This window comes from Heteronotia binoei, chromosome 5 (assembly GCF_032191835.1).
Source record: "Heteronotia binoei isolate CCM8104 ecotype False Entrance Well chromosome 5, APGP_CSIRO_Hbin_v1, whole genome shotgun sequence".
Classification (NCBI taxonomy): Eukaryota; Metazoa; Chordata; class Lepidosauria; order Squamata; family Gekkonidae; genus Heteronotia; species Heteronotia binoei.
Window position 1 is genome coordinate 104,847,474 of NC_083227.1, and position 20,140 is coordinate 104,867,613.

A 20,140-nucleotide genomic window follows, 5' to 3' on the forward strand; every position below is an offset into this window, starting at 1 on the left:
ATTTTGCATTCCTTCACACAAATAACTATCATTCCAATTTACAGACTGGAAATTTAATATTTTGTATATTTTAATCTTTTTAAAATGTGTTCTCTTACAGTGGCACACAGCCATACAGTAAAACATCCTAGATTCATAAAACATTTTAAAGGGTGGTGAGGACTGAACAAAAAAGTTATTCTGAGTTTGAATCTGAACTATACAAAAATCAAACCTGAATCTGCTCAATTGCATTTATAGAAATATATCAATGTAAATAAGAAATTACAGTATTTTTTTCTGAAATGTTTCTGCTAAAATGCTAGGTGATTTCATATCACCAGGGATTATGAAGAGTATCCAAATGGCATTATGGTAAAAGGGAAACAGAAGGGTATAATTGAAGATCTGAAGCGGAGTGTTAACTGAGATGGCACACATTAAAAGTATCTTGTGTAGAAAAACAGTGGTTGAAGGAACCAAGTGTCCTGCCCAATAGTCTTTCATTGGATGACAGTAAAAGACAAGCACAGTGACAATAATTCCATCCTGTCAATTCTTAACATCAGAAAGAAACTACATAATGATTAAGGGCCTGTCTGTACACGTTTGTGCTTTCCAGGGCCCCAGTTCTGCACTTTAACTGAAAAAAAAATGTCGAAACATGGATTTCTGATAGGGAAGTACAGACTAGTATGGTGTTTCCTTATATTATATAGATTGTGCCATCAACACACAGTTACTTGCACTGGGGCTATGTGAATTCTGAAAATCAGAAGTATTTAATGAGCATACCTCAAAGTCAAGGAATATATCGTGGACATAAACCATTTCCCAACTTTCTCAAATAGTTCAGTTATTTTCTCGGCATTGGGGACCTTAAGCCCAAGCTAAATTACTTTTGCCTGCAATGAAATTATTTATTTCCATTTGTATCCTGCCCTCCCTGCGAACGGGAACAGAAAATTAGAATTTTAAAATTTTATAATTTATTCAACCCTGGACCTTTGACATCCCTACACTTCAGCCCTATACTGTCTTTTTCTTCTTCTTTTTTTTTGGGGGGGGGGGGGGTGGACTTGTGTTAATTCATAAGATTTTATTTTCCTGATTCCCCCAGAGACAAGTAATTGAGGATTTTTCCTAGAAAGGAGGATACACAGACAATGGAAGAAAATATCAGGTTGAGCACATGATGGCAGCATCACCAAATACAGAAATTAGGCCAACTATCCACTGACTTCCCTAGTCCTTAACTCCAAGATTACCCTTCCATATACCTTGCAATGCAACACCTGATTCTTTGTGGCAAATTACTATGGGATACTTTTTAAATCAGGGGAAAATAAAAGCATCAGAGCAAGAAACATCAAAGACCATCTGTTGATTAGTGTAGTCCCCTGCCTTTTAAATCGTATTAATCCCTGTGCCCCAAATCATATTTCATAGAACTCCAAAATCAAAAACTCCACAAATGTATCAGGATGGTACAGATGGCTCGAGCAAAACAAAACAAACAACATACTACAGAGAGAAGGCAAACTGTTATGCCAATAAAGGTTATTGGAACTGGAGAAAGCAAACTGCAATTCTACTATTCCACTGCCTGTCAGTTATACACAGGGCTTTTTTGTAGAAAAAGCCCAGCAAGAACTAATTTGCATATTAGGCCACACACCCCTGATGCAAAGCCACCTAACCATGAGTAAAAAGCATCTCCAATGGTTGGTTTTTATGGAAACATATACTGTATCTTGGTACACCCATGATGTAAAATCAAAGTAAGTACATACACTGGTTCCAGGATCCAACAGTATCAGTCAAATTCCAAATTCAGGACCAAACCTGAACAGGACACTGGACAATCCATGAGCAGATTTCCAACATTATTTTTGTCCCATAAACAACAGCTGTGGAAGGCTTCATTCCAAACCGGGACTATGGCACATAGGAAAGTGTCACTTTCCCCCCATCCTATTTACTCAAATTTAAATGACCCTCCAGAGCTAATATTTGCCATGTTGGAGGAAGCATGTAGACAACTCACAAAATTCTATCAAGCAAATTTTAATCCCACAAATCCTTCAAACAGCCCAGGATATCTTACATGGTTCTCCCCTCCATTGGGTTATGCTGAGAGAAAATGACTGTTCCAAGGTCACCCAATGAGTTCTATAGCTGAGTGGAGATTTGTAGTCTCCTTGGTCTTAGTTCCTAATTGACTTAAAATTGCCCTTACCCAGATAGCCCAGCATAGCCCAATCTCTTCAGATATTGGAAGCTAAGCAGGGTCCACCTGCTTAGTATCTGGATTGTGTGGGAAACCAGAAAGGAAGTTCAGGGTTGCTATGCAGAGGCAGAATGGTAAACCACCTCTGAATGTCTCTTGCTTTGGAAACCCTAGATTGGGATGGCCAAACTTACTTAACGTAAGAGCCACATAAAATAAACAGCAGATGTTTGAGAGCTGGAATGCATGAACAAATATTATACACACATCTTTCTTAAAAATTTTAATACTTTCATTGCACAGAAAGATAAAATACATCTGTATGCACTTGACAACACAACCATGCTAGAAGGAAAATTTTTAAAAAGCAAACAATGAGAATAACAATCCCCATAAAACCAGCATAAGGAAAGGTTAGGAAATTATTTTTTGGTGCCAGTGGGAGAAGGAAACACACACATACCACATAAATCAGTGGCCACCATTTGCATCATTATGCATGTCTCTTTGCTTTGACACTAAGGTTAGTAAATATAGCTACTACAAGAGCTGTGAAACTAAGGGGGAACCCTGTGTCATCCTCTTTAATTCCGTCCCTCCTTCTAGTGGCTTCCTCAGCTCTTATTAGGGTGGCCATAATATCTGCAGGCCAGCCAGGGACACCTTGAGGGGGGAAGGAATGTGTGCGCGCCGCCGGAAACAGGAAGTGACATCACTTCCGGTGAGGTCACTTCCGGTGACGTCATGCCACCGCCGGAAAAGGAAGTGACATCATTTCCCCCGCGCCACCTGCCGGAAACAGGAAGTGACATCACTACCTGTGACATCATTTCCCCCGTGCCACCTGCCAGAAGCAGGAAGTGACATCACTTCCTGTGACATCATTTCCGCCAAATGACACCATTTCCTCCAAATGCCACTGCCGGAAACAGGAAGTGACTTCACAGCACTTCCTGTGATGTCCCCAAAAATCCTCCAAATATCACCACCGGAAACACCAAGATTATTTATAGAGAGGGAAAGGGGGAAATAAAGTTAAATAAAACTCTTTTTTTACTTTTTTCAAAGTGAGAAGACTAGAGAGAACGGGTTCCATGCTGAGAAGCCAGTCAGATTCCAGTGAGATTCCAGTGAGACTGTGCTGCATAATGCAGCCTATTTATTTTGTCCTGTTGGCTCTGTTGGCTCTATCTGCGCCACCTTCATCACTTTCGGGGTGTGGATCCCCCAGTGGGGTGGTCTCCCGACTCCCTCCGCCGGCTGTTTCTGATAGCCCTGCGCCCCCTCTTTCATTTGATTTGTGTCCCGTGCGGTGCCACCCTCCCGCCGGGAGATGCCGCAAAATGAGCCCCCTTGAGGCTTATGGCGGCAGGGCTCGGGGGAAGCGAGCTAGACTGCTGTTCTTTTGAGGGGTTATAGAGTGTTTCGAGCCCGTCCCTGTGGCATCGGTCCCATCATTGTGGGGCCCAGGGGGCCGGCGCAGCGGCCCGCCGAAGCAGCCTGTCACTAATAACACAGGTCGAGATGCAAGACAGGAACCCGGAAGTGACCGACAGGCTGCTTCAGCGGGCTGCTGCGCCGGCCCCCTGGGTCCCACAACGATGGGACCAATGCCACAGGGACGGGCTCGAAACACTCTATAACCCCTCAAAAGAACAGCAGTCTAGCTCGCTTCCCCCAAGCCCTGCCGCCATAAGCCTCAAGGGGGCTCATTTTGCGACATCTCCCGGCGGGAGGGTGGCACCCGCACGGGACACATATCAAATGAAAGAGGGGGCGCAGGGCTATCAGAAACAGCCAGCGGAGGGAGTCGGGAGCCCACCGCACTGGGGGATCCACACCCCGAAAGTGATGAAGGTGGCGCAGATAGAGCCAACAGAGCAAACAGGACAAAATAAATAGGCTGCATTATGCAGCACAGTTGAGAAAGTGCCTTATCCCATATACTGATGAAGTAAATACAGGATCTGAGAACAAAATTGCACCAGAAGACACAAACACAAAGCTCCCTTACACTGAATCAGTGCTTGGGTCCACCAAAGTCAGTATTGTCTACTCCAGGGGTGGCCAGAGTTGCTTAACAAAAGAGCAACACAGAATAAAGGTCAGATGTTTGAGAGCCGCAAGACATGAACATCGGATATTTGAGAGCCAAGGAAGGAAGGAAGGAGGGAAGGAAGGAAGGAAGGAAGGAAGGGAGGGAAGGAAGGAGGGAGGGAGGAAGGAAGGAAGAAAGAAAGGAAGGAAGGAGGAAGGAAGGAGGGAGGGAAGGAAGGGAGGAGGGAAGGAAGGAAGGAGGGAGGGAAGGAGGGAGGAAGGAAGGAGGAAGGAGGGAGGGAAGAAGGAGGGAGGGAAGGAGGGAGGAAGGAAGAAAGGAAGGAGGGAAGGAAGGAAGGAGGGAGGAAGGAAGGGAGGGAGGGAAGGAAGGAAGGGAGGAGGGAGGGAGGGAAGGAGAGAAGGAAGAATGGAAGGAGGGAAGGGAGGGAGGGAAGGAGGGAGGGAGGGAAGGAGGGAGGAAGGAAGGAGGAAGGAAGGAGAGAGGGAGGTAAGAAGGAGGGAAGGAAGGGAGGAGGGAGGGAGGGAAGGAAGAAAGGGAGGAAGGAAGGAAGGAGGGAGGGAAGGAAGGGAGGAGGGAGGGAAGGAAGGAAGGGAGGAGGGAAGGAAGGAGGGAGGAAGGAAGAAAGGAAGGAGGGAGGGAGGGAAGAAGGAGGGAGGGAAGGAGGGAGGAAGGAAGAAAGGAAGGAAGGAGGAGGGAAGGAAGGGAGGAGGGAGGGAAGGAAGGAAGGCTGCCCCCTCCCGCCAGCCGCCCCCCCCGCTTTCGGCCCCCTCCCTCCCTGCCGGCTTACCTTCTCCCAGGGCGCGGCCTCCCCTCTGGGCGGGCTGGCCAGGAGGCGCAGCGGCGGCTGGTGCTGCCGGCGGGGCTGGCAGCGGCTGAGGAGGAGGCGGCCGAGCCCACCGACCCGGGGCCTCCCGCCACGCCGCCACCGCAGGTGCCGCCGGCCCGCTTCCCGCTCCGGCCACGGCTTCCGCCGCTGCCTCCGCCGCCTCCCCCTCTGCCACCGCCGGGGCCCTACGCCAGCTAGAGGAGGCGGCGGGCCGCGCGCGCGGTCGGGGAAGGCGGCGAGTGAGGGACCGAGCATCCCTGCGCGTGTGCACGGCGGTGTGGTGGGCCCTACGCCGCCCACTCTCCTGGCCCCGCGCATGCGCAGAGCCCGCCACACCGCCGTCCGCACGCGCAGGGACACTCGGTCCCTCACTCGCCGCCTTCCCCGACCGCACGCGCGGCCCGCCGGCTCCCCGCTGGCTAAACCGGGATCTCTAATGGTCCCGGTATAGCCAGCCCGGGAGGCGGGAATTGGGGGCCAGAATCGGGACTTTCCCGGGTGACCGGGACGATCTGGCCACCCTACCTCTTATGCTCTCTTTCCCTGCTCTAGATCTCTGGGTGACTTCTGTGGTAGACGAGAAGAGCTTAAAAGCCTGCCTATTTCCCACTCCTTCTGCACTTCACACATGGTGAAAATATTTGCCTATGTATGGATCAGACCAAGGAGACTAAGCAAGGTTACTTGAGAGTAAGCCTGCATTAAGGTTCTCTGGGAGCCATGCAATATGTGTGAAAGAGCCACATGTGGTTCCTGAAACACAGTTTGGCCAGCCCTACAGTGGGTGATATAATAATGTCCAGGGGTCATTTTGTAGTAAAAGAGGTGCTGGAGCTCATTAGCATAACTCATTTGCATATGGCACACATCCTGACAAAGAGAATGTGATGAAACACCAATTTAAAAAAGCCCTCTTGATATTTCCAGTCCTGACAACTTCCATCAAATTTCTAAGAATAGAATACTGGAGACTAGATCAAGACTGAAAGGATCCAGAGAGGTTTGTGTTTTCCTCAACAGGTGCTTCATCATATCTTCTTTCAACGTGTGAGGGACTTTGACAACAGTTCTGGGAGTTCTAATCAGCTAGGAAGGACAAGTTTGAGTATTCAAATCCCTCATCTGCCATGGAAGCTGGCTGGGTGACTTCAGACCGGTCATAAGAACTCAAACTAACCCCACTGGGTTGTTGTGAGGGCAAAAGCAAATAGAGGAGGATGTAAGCCATTGTGGGTCCCTACCTAGTAGTGGTGGGTAAAAATAAAGCTAACTGAATAAATAAGCAAGCTGGCACCAATCTAAAATGTTGCAAGTTGCCTCGACTTCAATATGTCACCATTAACAGCTTGAGGTAATTTGCAGTCCCTGATTCTCATGAGCCCAGGAGAAGGCGGAATGGATAAGTCTGGAGGCAAGTGGCAGAGGAGCTCCTGTCAGCAGAGGAGCCTACACAGACTAGAGGCCAGATAGAGCTGCTTCAAACAACTAATTTCCTTTCAAGGAGATGTGGGGAATAATGTCCACTACCACCAGTGTCAATCACAGGGTTCTCCTTTTCCCATGCCAGGCCTAGTTTCTACATGTAAAAATATGAGGTGGTAGTAGAAAGCTAAGGGGCAGGCCAGACTACATCTTAGCAGGTAGGTTCCAGTTTTGTATGAATCTTCACTTTAAAATATCCTCCCTAAAACCAGAAAACTTGCACCGCAGCAAGAGAGGTGCTTGTTCCCCTTTTTTGTTTGCGAGGCTAGCTTTCTCTTTGCAGGGTCATTTAAAGGGAACACTTCAAAAACATGACCTTTCCATTCCTGTGTGAAGTGTTTCAGTCCACTTGACCAACTCCTGCATTTGATCACAAACTCCCCTCTCCCCACCAAGTCCCAATCTGGGAAGATAGCCTCAGAGCCCCTCCCCCCTCATGCCATCCTCGCCCTTCTCCTTTTATGAACAAGGTGCCTTGAATCTTGTAACCCTAATCCATGTGGCCAAAGTCAAACAGTGCTGGGGGGGGGGGGGGTGGAAGCCTTTGCAGCCCACAGTGCCCGCTGGCCTTTCCCTCACTTTCCCCCCAATCCAGGCTCCTCCATTTCTGCCCTGTCTGTGCCAGGCAGAGCCTCTGTTGCCACCACTTGCTGCCCTTCTGCAGAGGGGACTTACAGGTCTCTATCCACCTCAGCCTCAGCCTGGCTGACATGGCCGGCTGCATCAAGGGCAGCTTGGTGATGGGCACGACACAGCTGGGGATGGAGCCTCAGAGGTGTGGGCAGCTCTACAGGCACCCTCTCTTCCAGCACACTCCTGCCTCGACTCTGCGGTGCTGGGAACCAAGCTCTTAGCTCCATAGTTGGCTAACATCAGTCAGCTTCTTAATGGGACCACAATGCACACAGGGAGAGGAGGTGACAGCGGGGCTAGGCTGCCAACCACACCAGGACACTCAATGCTATCGACAACTCCATTGCTGTTGCCCGTTCACCAGCAAGTGGACCTGTCACAGGCAGACATGTCATAGGCAAGCCACTCACCTGGGAACGCAGCCACGGCTTGGGAGGACGTAGGAGGTGAGCCACTCACCCTGAGAGCACAGCCTGCAAGCAGAGGAGGTGGAAGAGAGGGGGGAGAGGGAGGAGCTGGTAGCCATGAGGCTGTGTGCAGCCGGGTGAGGGACAGTCTGGAGAGCTTCTGGAGTGGTGCTCCAATGAGCTCCACACCTGAGGCCTGATAATGCCCATTGTTTGCATCACTGAACTGTGTGGCCGTCATGCTGGCTTTTCACAGAGTGAGGACTGCTCAGGTTGACATCCAGCTTGCTGGATGATGGAGTGGGTGATCTAATAATGCCCATTGTTGTCATCAATGAATTGTGTGGCCCTATCATGTTGGTTTCTAGCACAGTGAGGGCTTCTTACCTTGACATCCAGTTTGGTGGATGAAGCAGTGGGTGATCTAATAATGAGTTGTCAGGTCTGACTCGCATTTCAAGGGACGGCACACCTTTTTAAATGTCTTCCTTCCCTCCACCCTCCCCTTCTCTGATTTCACCTCAGAGGCGGAGTGGAGCGGGCCATGCTGCTGCGCTGCTGCTGCCTCTTCTCCGCTTCACCGTAACTGCTCCTCCGAGATGGGCTCAGGCTGAGCCCATCTCGGAGGAGCAGCTACGGTGAAGCGGAGAAGAGGCGGCAGCGCAGCGGCGTCGCCCGCTCCGCCTCTGAGGTGAAATCAGAGAAGGGGAGGGTGGAGGCAGGCCAGGAGAGTGGCGAGCCGTGAGTCCGGGTCCTAGAAGGACCCAGATTTGCAGCTCGCCACGCTCCTGGCCTGCCTCCACCCTCCCCTTCTCTGATTTTACCTCAGAGGTGGAGCGGAGCGAGCGACGCCGCTGCGCGGCTGCCACCTCTTCTCCGGTTCACCTTAGCTGCTCCTCCGAGATGGGGCGGCTCGCCACGCTCCTTGGTGCCGTTTCCCCCCTCCCCCCGTTTCCATTTTTTTTGGAGAGCGGGGGAAAAGGCTGTAAATTCTGGGGTCCCCCGCCAGGGCGGGAGGGTTGGGAAGCCTAACCCCCGCCGGTGTTATTTACTTAAAATACTAATATTTAAAGGTACCCTTAACTAATAAAAACAAAAATTAATTCTTTTTTCTAAAACTTAATCATTATAAAAAATTGTCCAATGTCCTTTTATTTTCTACTCTTTTTCTACATACCTTGTGCACTGTTTCCACTCCATCTTAAAAACTTCTAAATTATAGTCTCTTAAGATTCTTGTTAATTTGTCCATTTCACTCCATGTCATAACTTTTACAATCCAATCCCATTTCTCTGGTATTTTTTCTTGCTTCCACAACTGTGCATATAATGTCCTAGCAGTTGAAAGCAAGTACCAAATTATAGTTCTATCTTCTTTTGGAAATTTTTCCATTTGTAATCCCAACAGAAAAGTCTCTGCAACTTTCTTAAATTCATATCCCAAGATCTTAGAAATCTCTTGTTGAATCATCTGCCAATACTTTTTTGCTCTTTCACACGTCCACCACATATGGTAGAAAGAACCTTCATGTTTTTTACATTTCCAACATCTATCTGGCATCTTGTTGTTCATCTTTGCCATCTATACATCATTTTAAAACAGTTCTCTTTAATACTATGACATGTCGAAAGCTTCATAGAATTCTTCCACAAGTATTCCCAAGTTTCCATCTGTATTTATTTACATTAATTGCCCATTTAATCATTTGAGTTTTCACTACTTCATCCTCCATAGACCATTTTAAAAGTAATTTAAATATTTTTGAAATTAATTTTTCATTGTCTCCAAGCAGAACTTTTTCCATTTGTTTTTTCTTATTCCTTCAGTTTTAATATCATTATCCACCAAACTCTTTATTTGTTGCATTTGGAACCAATCATATATATTATTCAGCTCTTCAGCAGGTTTCAATTCTATTTTGCCACTTTGTATTTTTAATAATAATAATAATATGACAACCACTTTTCTTCACCTATCTCAGGCGTTATTTTTATTACTTCAGCTGGCACTATCCATAACGGTCTTCTCTCATCTCCATATTTCTTATATTTCATCCATGTATTTAACAAATTATTTCTTATATAGATGCTATGAACATTTTGTTCCTCTACCTGAAAAAAAAGCCCCTCCAGAGACCAATATCCCTAGAGAATAATGGAGTGCCCAGCAGACTTCTCTTCCCCCCTCTACCGCTGTCTGATAACCCTGAAGCAGGGGAAGGGCCTCCAAACTGGGGGATCCCCCGCCACCAGTTGAGGATTGCAATCCTTATTGGTAATATTGTTTTGCCCTATCATGCTGGCTTCTAGCACAGTGAGGACTGCTCAGCTTGACATCCAGTTTGGCAGATGATGCAGGGGATGATCTAATAATGCCCATTGTTGGCATCACTGAACAGTGTGGCCCTCTCATGCTGTTTTCTAGCACGGTGAGGGCTTCCCACTTTGACATCCAGTTTGGTGGATGATGCAGTGGGTGATCTCATAATACTCACTGTTTACATCACTGAACTATGTGTCGCTGTTATGCTTGCTTATAGCATAGTGAAGGCAGCTCTGCTTGACATCCAGTTTGGTGGATGATTCAGTGGGTGATCTCATAATACTCACTGTTTACATCACTGATCTGTGTCCCTGTTATGCTTGCTTCTAGCTTCTAGCATAGTGAGGGCTGCTCTGCTTGACATCCAGTTTGGTGGATGATGCTGGGGGTGATCTAATAATGCCCACTGTTGCATCAATGAACTGTGTGGCCCTATCATGCTGGTTTATGGCACAGTGAAGGCTGTTCAGATTGACATGCAGCTTGCTGGATGATGTAGGGTGTTTTTACACTGACAGTTTGTGACTCTCTGGGCGATTTCCCACACAGCTTACAGAGGAGCGAAGTCCCTCCTCACCGCGCAGCGTCTGCTCGGATTTCCAACCAACTGCTCCGCGGATTCAGGAAGTGCCGCACCTTTTGCGTTGCTAACGTAAACTAGGGTTTTAACGATTTCCATTTGAGACGCAAAAGGTGCGGCACTTCCGAGCAGACGCTGCGGGGTGAGGAGGGACTTTGCTCCTTGGTAAGCTGTGTGGGAAATCGCCCTCTATCATTCTAGCATTAGAAACTCACCTTTTACATTACCTAACATTCTCACAACTGTTTTGCAACATGGCTGCCCAAAGCATCTACATTGTTTTAGTGAGATGAGTTCTGGTGCTGCTGCAACGTTTTTCTTGAAACTAGTTTTGATCCAATCATTTCTCTACAGGCATTTCAAACTTGTATTATAGAAGTTTTCATGCGTTTTAAAAGACTCCTCTAAAAGCCACAAGGTGCAGTAATTTGCATGAGAACTGATAGCACTTGAAATGTTCACATATCATTGCTTGCCTTATCTTGTAATTTAAATTTGTATTGGTTTTGCAGTGTTGACACAATTGTATACATTTAACTAAGCACTGGTATTCTGGCTGCCCTCTGATCAGAGACCACCTCCCCCCCCCCAAATTGAAATGCTTTCAGCAGGCAATATAAAAATTTGGCTATGCAAAATGAGCAGAGTAAGTCCACAAATGTAAAAGGAAAATAATTAAAGTGGAATGGTGGCAGGCAATTTGAAGACTCTAAAACTCTGGATCAAACTGAATGTAAAAACACCCATAGTGGGACTAATCCAATGCCCTGTTCAATGAAGGATCAGCTTACAGCAGGGGTGGCCTATTTCACCCTCCTTCCCCAATTCACACACAGAGGAAATATTCACCTATGTATGGGTTAGTGCTCAGAGGCTGACTGAGGTCCTGATGCTAAGCAAGCTTACTTGATAGTCAATCTGCATTAAGTTCCTCGACCTCTGGGAGCCACACAATATGTGTGAAATGTCCACATGTGGCTCCCAATCCACAGCTTGGCCACCCCTGCCCTAGATGCTCACCGTAAGTTGACTGTGACTTGATGGCACTTTATATACACATGCAGTTGTCAGGGGTTGAAGTGTCCCCCCCCCCCCGAATGTTTTTAAAAGAATATTTATTTCTGTGTTTGTCAGTTTCTGAGATTTAAGCTTCAATGTTTTTATCATGATGCAGATTTGGAAAAGTACAGTTCAAAACAAAGATGCCCAGAATCCATCCATCAGAAATTAAGCCAAATCCAGGTCTGCATAGAATGTCAGCTAGTTTTCTATATATCCTTGTTAGAGGCAAAAAAGACATAGATAAAATCTGTAGTAACAATTGCTTATGTGGCAGCTGCTTATTGAAAAATACCAGTTTAAAGTCAGCCTTACTGGAGACTGAATGTGCATGGAAAGCAGATGCTCTGCCACTGAGCCACAGTTCTACCCCTTAGACATCTCATTCACCTCTATCAGGACCTGCTCTGAAATATTCTTTGTTTACATGATTTGTACCCAGCTTCTACTGCAAGCCAAAACAAAGGTCCTCTCTTTAACAAAGAAAGAACACCTGATAACCACCATTAAGCATGGGCAATCCATCTATCTGAATTGTGCCGTGCCCACAACTGGGTCATATAGCAGGACAATAGGACTTGGCAAGAATCCCCTGTAGCAATTACATATCTGACTTAGTGTTCCAGATATCCATTAAATCTCCTTAATGCCACAATTGGAATGTTCTCACATAAGTAAATATTATTTGTGCAATCATGACAGTTTTGGACAATGTGCCAATAATTACACACATTTCTGCTGTATCATAAATAAGCAATTTCTTAGCCTTAGAGGGGGGTGGATGGGAAATCCAGTCTTAATCATCACCTCTTGGCAATATTAACGTGTAATGATCATGCTTTCCAAGTGAGCGGAAGTCTCACTTGGGGCTAGCAGCTGCCAGGACTGTGCTGAACCAAATCCTTTCAATGAAACAGCTGCTAAAAGGAGTCCCAGAGGAATGATCTGAAGTGTCTGAAAAGTCAGAAGTGATCAGGCCCTTCTTACCAGCACTATATTCAAGCATGTATAGCAGACCAGCACAGAAGCCATCATAACACACACTGTAGAAACCACAGGGATTCTTGTAGTGTTATGTTACCAGACCAGGCATGCGCATAACAGAGGATGGGCTTTACTCCTAAAGCTCTGCATTAACTGACCGCCTTTCTGGTCAAGGGATTTAGGAGTAAAACCCATCCTCTGTTGTGTGCATGCCTGGTCTGGTAACATAACAGATAGGTAGGTTTGCCAGTATCTGACTGATCCTTGTACCTTTTAAGAGAATTTGGCAGAATTTTAAGACCAAACTCCTGCAGTGACAAGAAAGACTGAATCTGGTGGAGTGCCTCTTCTCATGTGCATTCCCCCAGTCACCGGGAATTAGGCATAGGATTCACAGATCAACAGATCTGGATTCCCAGCCATTATGAGTCCTCACCATAATGCAAGAACCAAATTAGTGCACGAGAATGGAAGGCAATACAGACATTCTACTGCTGTTAACAGCAAGTCCTAAAGAAAATTTCAGATTGCATGAAATGTACTAAAATGACTAGACTACAGTTTCATTAACTACAACATCTCATTTCTTCCTCTCTTTCTCCTGAGGAGCACAATCTCTTTCCCTTCTATTTCTTTTGGTTCTCTTGTTAGAAATCTATAGTATGTGATCACTAGGGTTCCAAGTCCAATTAAAGAAAAATCTGGGGACTTTGGGGGCGGAGCCAGGAGACTTTGTGGGTGGAGCCAAGAGACATTGGGGGTGGAGCCAGGAACAAGGATGTGACAAGCATAATTGAACTCCAAGGGAGTGCCATCACATTTAAAGGGACAGCACACCTTTTTAAATGCCTTTCTTCCATAGGAAATAATGAAGGATAGGGGCACCATCTTTTGAGGCTCATAAAATTGGACCCTCTGGTCCAATCATTTTGAAACTTGGGGGGTATTTTGGGGAGAGGCACTAGATGCTATACTAAAAATCTGGTGCCTCTACCTCAAAAAATAGCCCCCCCGAGCCCCCAGTACCCACGCATCAATTCCCTATTATTCCCTATGGGAATCATTCTCTATAGGGAATAATAGAGTGCCTAGTAGACATTTCCCTCCCCCCCACGCTTTCTAAAGGGGGGGAGGGCCTCCATACCAGGGAATCCCCTGCCCCCTCCCTCTCTCACACACACACTTACTAGATCTTCTTCCTGCAGAACTTTGCTGTGAAAACGTAAGCAAGGCTGCACAGGAAAAGAAAGGGAGGGGCCGTTCTCCATGGAAACTGTTACTGACCCTTTCCCATGAAGCCCTTCCTGTTTCCTGTGCAGCCTTAAAGGGACACATTTTAAAAACGGATCAGAAGCTCTACAATAACATGATGCCTACAGGTATGTTCTCTCTCCCCCCCCACCCCCAGATTTTTTGAGAGTGGGGGAGGAGGCTACAAATTCGGGGGTCCCCCGCCAGGGCGGGAGGGTTGGGAAGCCTAGTGATCACCTTCTTCAGATTACAGATCTATGGGACATATTGCTTAGTACAAATAAGATATGCTAATTTTATATGTCCAGTTTGCATCTTGATTGTTTATTCAAGCTGTTGCTTACTTTTACAAAGTATGAAAAGAGACACCTGGGGGTAAGGCAGAGTCATTTCTTCACTACAAAGACATCCTTCTCTTACAATCACTGTGGAGAAACACCATTTTAGGGCTGTGCTTGTCTGGGAGTTGGCTAGAGGAGTCTTAAACTCTAGGCAAGGCTTTGGCCTAGTCTATTCCTCCTTCCCCCTCTCCTCCTGTCTGGAAGCAGCACTTCTGAGGAGGCCTCCTAGAGAGACAGGAAGTCTTTCAGGCCGGTCTCCCAGAAGGCTGCAGGAGGGAAAACCAGTTCCTGGGCAGGAACTGGGTTTTTTATTAGACGTTTTTGGAGGGAAACAGGCAGTTAAAAGTTGTTAGGGAAAGCTGACAGTCAGTTGAGTTTTGATTTGAGTCTTGGTGACTGGTGAGTCAATTCTGGATGGTATGGTCAGGGCCTGTTATATATTAGGGCAAGAAGGAGCGTTTATCCCTACTTTCATTTATTACTTCTGTTCACCCCATATTTAAAAATGCCTGTAAATAGTTATAAATATTTAAATAAATATTTTGTCTGTTTAAAAAGGTAGTCCTTCTGTACCACATAGCCTCCGCAACCACCTTAGACCACACTACTTCAAGAGGGGAGTCCAGGGAAGGCACACAGTTGGCAAGGGTGCCAATCCTCCAGGGATCTCCCAAAGAAGGACTTTGGTCTCTGGATTAACCAGGTGCTGGGTTGGCACTTGAGGCCATAGAACTGGCGAGGGGGATTGGTAGTCCTGTCCCTCTTGGTCAGGAACCCCTAAATTGAACAGGTGGTGGCAGCGTGTCCTAGTGAAGGGAAGAAGACAAGCTCCCTTCAGAAGTTGGCAACTCAAAAGGGAGTTGACGGGACCGGGTCTGAAGGCAGAATCTGGCTGGTTCCATCACAATCACATTTCCTTTAAAGAGCAAAATGGCTAGAAAAAAATAATGGAAAATAAGTATATGGTAGCTAATAATGTCACTTTCACAAGTTCATAACTTTGAATTCCATGTTCATTCACAATAACTAACTTCACTTTCTTTCAGAGTGTTGATGAATTATATTAAAATAAAATCTTGGTTATGCAAGTTGATTATTCTGACCTGAATAGCCCAGGCAGCCCAATTTCATCAGATCTCAGAAACAAACAGGTTCAGCCCTGGTCAGTATTGGGATGGGAGATCACCAAAGATTATCAGAATTGCTGTGTAGAGGCAGACTACCCCTGAACATTTCTTGCCTTGAAAACCCTTTAGGGTTGCCATAAGTTAGCTGTGACTTGATGCCTGCCCCCCCCCCCAAAAAAGGAGAAAAGAAAGGCACATTGACTCCCTATTGTGAAAAATCAACTTTGCTGGTAGACAAAAATGCATGAAGATTTAAATGGCTGAAAATCACATATATTATTCTGGTTTAGCAGAATTTGAACAACTGAATGGCAATTCCCCCAAAGCTTCATTTACCTTTTCAAACATTTTAAAAATGATTACATTATCGGGAAGACAGTAAGAATTATATTCAATTGTTGTTATATCATCAATCAGCTTCAAGATTAAAATCATGGAAGGTGGAGTTTTAAGAGATATGACTGAGTTCAAACAGCTGTTTACAAAACAAAAAGATTACCTATGATGATGGATATACAAGGCAGGGCTTTTTTTTTTTTTTTGAGGAGGAACGCACAGGAACGCAGTTTCGGCTGGTTTGGCATCGGGGTGTGGCCTAATATGCAAATGAATTCCTGGTGGGCTTTTCCTAAAAAAAAAGCCCTATGTGAAACAATGGTGACAACGGGATGTGGCCTAATATGCAAATGAGTTCCTGCTGGGCTTTTTCTACAAAAAAGCCCTGATACAAGGTACTATTTTATTTAGAAACAGAAAAGAACAAGTTGGGTAATGTATGACTAAATGGATGCAGAATTTCAGAGAGCAAATACCAATGCATCAGTGGGAACAGTTATGGGGAAAAGAAATTAAGTTCACAGCAAACCAGGCATTAAGAGAAAACTAGTGTAAAATGTTCTTCAGATGGTATATAACTCCAAAGGCTATTGAGAAAGCAGACAAAAGCTGTTAGGAAATTAATAATGTTGATTAGAATGTTCATTTATTCAATTATGTTCCTCTATATAAAACATATATTCAACACTAGATGAGGCAACAAGAAGCCCCCTTGTAAGCATTTCCTATAGAAGCTTGTTAGCAGTTTTTTTTCAGCTACTAGGAGTCAGAGAGCCCCCACCTTCTTCTTGACATTTGAGGATTACATATAAAACAAGATAGAAGAAGAACCCCCCATCGCAAACACAGTACACCTGCCTGGCATTTGAGCTGGCTCTGCAAGTCAATTTCCTGTGGCTTGTGGGCAAGCTACTTCCTATTGCAGACTTATTAATAGCTAACTTGCTAACATCTGTTACAGATCTAGCTCCTCTCACTGTTCCCTTATAGATCTTAGCCCTTACTAATTAAAGATAAACAAAACTGCTTCTCATTTGCTTTAAGGCTTGCTAGGAAACGAAGGCATGATCAATATTTAGCATGAGCAAAAGGATAAATGAGTAACTAGCAGAGACGCTAAGTCTAAGACCTAGAAGAGGAGCCCCCACTGCTCCTCTGACCTTTAAAACTGTGTACCTATCTCTCTGCTAGCAATTTCCTGTCCTCGTCAGTATGGTTTGCGGCGAGTGCCATTTCCTCTTGAAGCTTCATAGCAACTCTGAAATGAGAGCTAAAGATCTGTCTTAATTGCTTTCTATTCTTTATGGGTTGAGTTTAAAATATATTAGTAAAAGCATTTTTAGAATCTTAGTAAGCCAAATCAGTATGATTTTAACAAATAGGCCATTAGGGCAGGTATTAGTTGTAGAGTTATATTAGGTTTAGAACTTTGTATTTAATAGAATAAAACAAGGGAAAACGATGCTGTAGGATGTTTACCTTATATGGTTATAGGATGTTTGTATCTGATATGGTCATAACCTGAGCCAGCGGACGTAGAAGCTAGACTGTGCCCTCTGATTGGCTGTTTGCCACAGGGGAAGGGAGGGCCTATGACATCGGGGAATCTATATATGCACAGGTTTGACCATGAATTAGCCAGAGGGAGACAGCCTTGTTACCTGGTCTTCCTCTCCACTTTTGCAAAAGTGAAAATTAAAGCTGTTTCTCTGAACCACATGTCTCTGCCTAGTCATTGGAATCTGGAAGAAGGAGGCATCCTCCAAAAACCGGTTGACAAAGCTACAAAAAGAAAATGCTGGAAATGCCAAGATATAGATGGCATTTTTAAAAACCGTATTTGGTGGACTTGTTAAAAAAACCAAAAAGATACTGGAATACATGGGGAAATGCAGACTGTATTAAAATTTAAATACCCCATGGAAGCAAAGAACATGCTATTAGGAATATTGCCCAACAAATTACCAAATGTTTTGGAAGAGATGTTCAAATATATAATGACAGCAGCTAGCATCACCTATGCAGCAAAATGGAAATCAGACATTTGTCCAAGCTTAGAAGAACGGGAAAATAAACTTGCTGATTATGCAGTAATGGTGAAATTAACAACCTATTTGAGAAATAGATCAATTTTGAACTTTAAGGAGACATGGAGTGTTTATTATGCAAGCAGAAGACAAATTTAGAATGAAAAGTAGTTTAAAGTTGTATATAAATGTACTGATATGCATATAAATATATTACAATACAGAAATAGAGAACATGTTTCATTCATTCAATTTTAGACTGACCTCCCCCACGAAGGCAGGGTTCAAGGCAGTGTACAACATTAAAATTAATACAATATTATTATAATACAATTTCAAACCATAAAATCAGAAATTGCTAAAAGATGGTGATAAAAGTCCAGGAAAATTAACTGCTCATGGGGAAAGAGAGGGGAATGGAATATGGAAGTGCCAGAGGATACTGCCATCACTGTCCTCAAATAAAAGCCTGGTGGAACTTCTCTTTCTTACAAGCCCTGAGGAACCACTTCACATTCCACAGGACCTGGATGTTCTTTGGCAGAGTTCTACCAGGTTTGAGGAAGGTCAGCCGGATAGCCCTCAGGGCCAGGGATCACCAGTAAATTTTGGTCTACCAAGTATAATGCTATTCTAGGGATATACCAGGAGAGGTGGCCCTGAAGGCACATGGGTCCCAGACCGTTAAGGGCCTTAAAGGTCACCAGAACCTTAAGCAGGTTCCGATGCTCCACCAGAAGCCGACACAGCTCATATAGCACAGATTGAATGTGTGCTGTGTGCTAGCCTGGGTCCCCAGTTGGAGTTTCCAGGTCAGCCTCAAGGGTAGGCCATGTAGAACGAGTTACAGAAAATTCAGACTGTAGGTGACTGTTGCATGGATTATAGTTGCTAGGTCTGGGTGAGACAGATAAGGGACTACTTGCCTGGCTTGGTGCAGTTGAAAAAATGCCAGCCTGGCAACACTTACAGCCTGGGCCCCCATTGATAGGGAAGCATCCAGGGTCATACCCAGGCTCTTGATGCTTGGCACCAGTCTCAAAGGCATGCCATCAAGAGCCAGGAGGTGACACCCCAAACCTGAATCCCCACGACCCAGCCATGGTACCTCCATCTTAGAAGGATTCAGTCTCAGCCAGTTTAGCAGTTTTGAACATAAATGTATGAAGAAATGGATTTTTAACAAAAATATCTGCTATTTTATCTTATATATGAGATATAATTGACTTTCCATTATGCTTTGGTTATGGGATAGCTAATATCTAAAAACAAAAGAATATGTAACACAGAATGCAATAACAAGGAAACATATAGTTGCAAAATAGATTAGTTATGAAATTTGATATTCAAAAAGTTTTAAGTAAGGACCGTTGTATCCTATAGAAAATGTCTTAAAACTATAATGAAGGGGATGTTGGGGGAAAATACTTACGTTTTCTGTTCTTTATATCCTGCAATGTATAATAATCTTGATGCATATAATTTGTTATATAATTCCTATTTTCCTTTTGTATTCCCTCTATATTATACTTTGCTTTCTAAAAATGTATATATGATGATTAAATTATCGTGGCATATATGCCTAGCTGCCAGTTTCAGAGGGGGCCCTCCTCTGTAGGCCCTTTCAGAGGAAAGGTGAGTGGTCTTTAGTGACAGAGGAATTCACCTAGCACCTAATATACGCAACTGAAACTCTTCACTATTTCCTTTAAGTTTTGTAAATCTCCTCCTCCTGCAGTGTTTTGGCTGCTAACTTATACTGCAATGTGACTATTTGTAAGCTGGTTAATTTTAGATTTTTTTTAAAAAAATGCTGTCTTTGCTTTTATGGCTGTCTTGTTATTATATTATTTAATTAATTCTTTGTTTATTAGTGGCTTTATGCTTATATTGGAGACTACTTCAAGAACCCTTCATGGGTTGAGTGCAATATATAAATAAATATATAAATACATCTAAATTAATTATAAATAAATAAAAATGTTTCAGGTCTTCAAAATATTAGCCACAACATACTGGACAAGTGGACATCCCAAAAATAGGCTACAAAAAGCTGGAATGTATCAACAGAGATGGGAGTACTTTGTGCCCTCATGTGATGAGATGGCTGGATAGCGTTACTGATGTAACAAACACGAATTTGAGCAGACTTCGGAGGATGGTGGAAAACACGAGGGCCTGGCGTAACTTTGTCCATGGGGTTGCAAAGAGTCGGACTTGACTGTGAGACTGAATAACAACAACAACAATGTACCTTCTTTAAGGCTTAAGGAGTGTTCTCCAAAACAGAATACTGAGAGTCAGTGTCTAGAGTCCTGCCAGGTGCTATGTGGACTGAGATCCAAGGAGAAAAGATTACACTTGCTTATACCAGCTGGTGGGAACTTCTACTGAAAATACTTGATCCCTATGTTAGCTGGATCTAACAGCCAAATGGCGGAACACGAAGAAGCAGGGTGGAGGTTGATTGGTAAAAGTGATCACTTTCCTTTGGAAA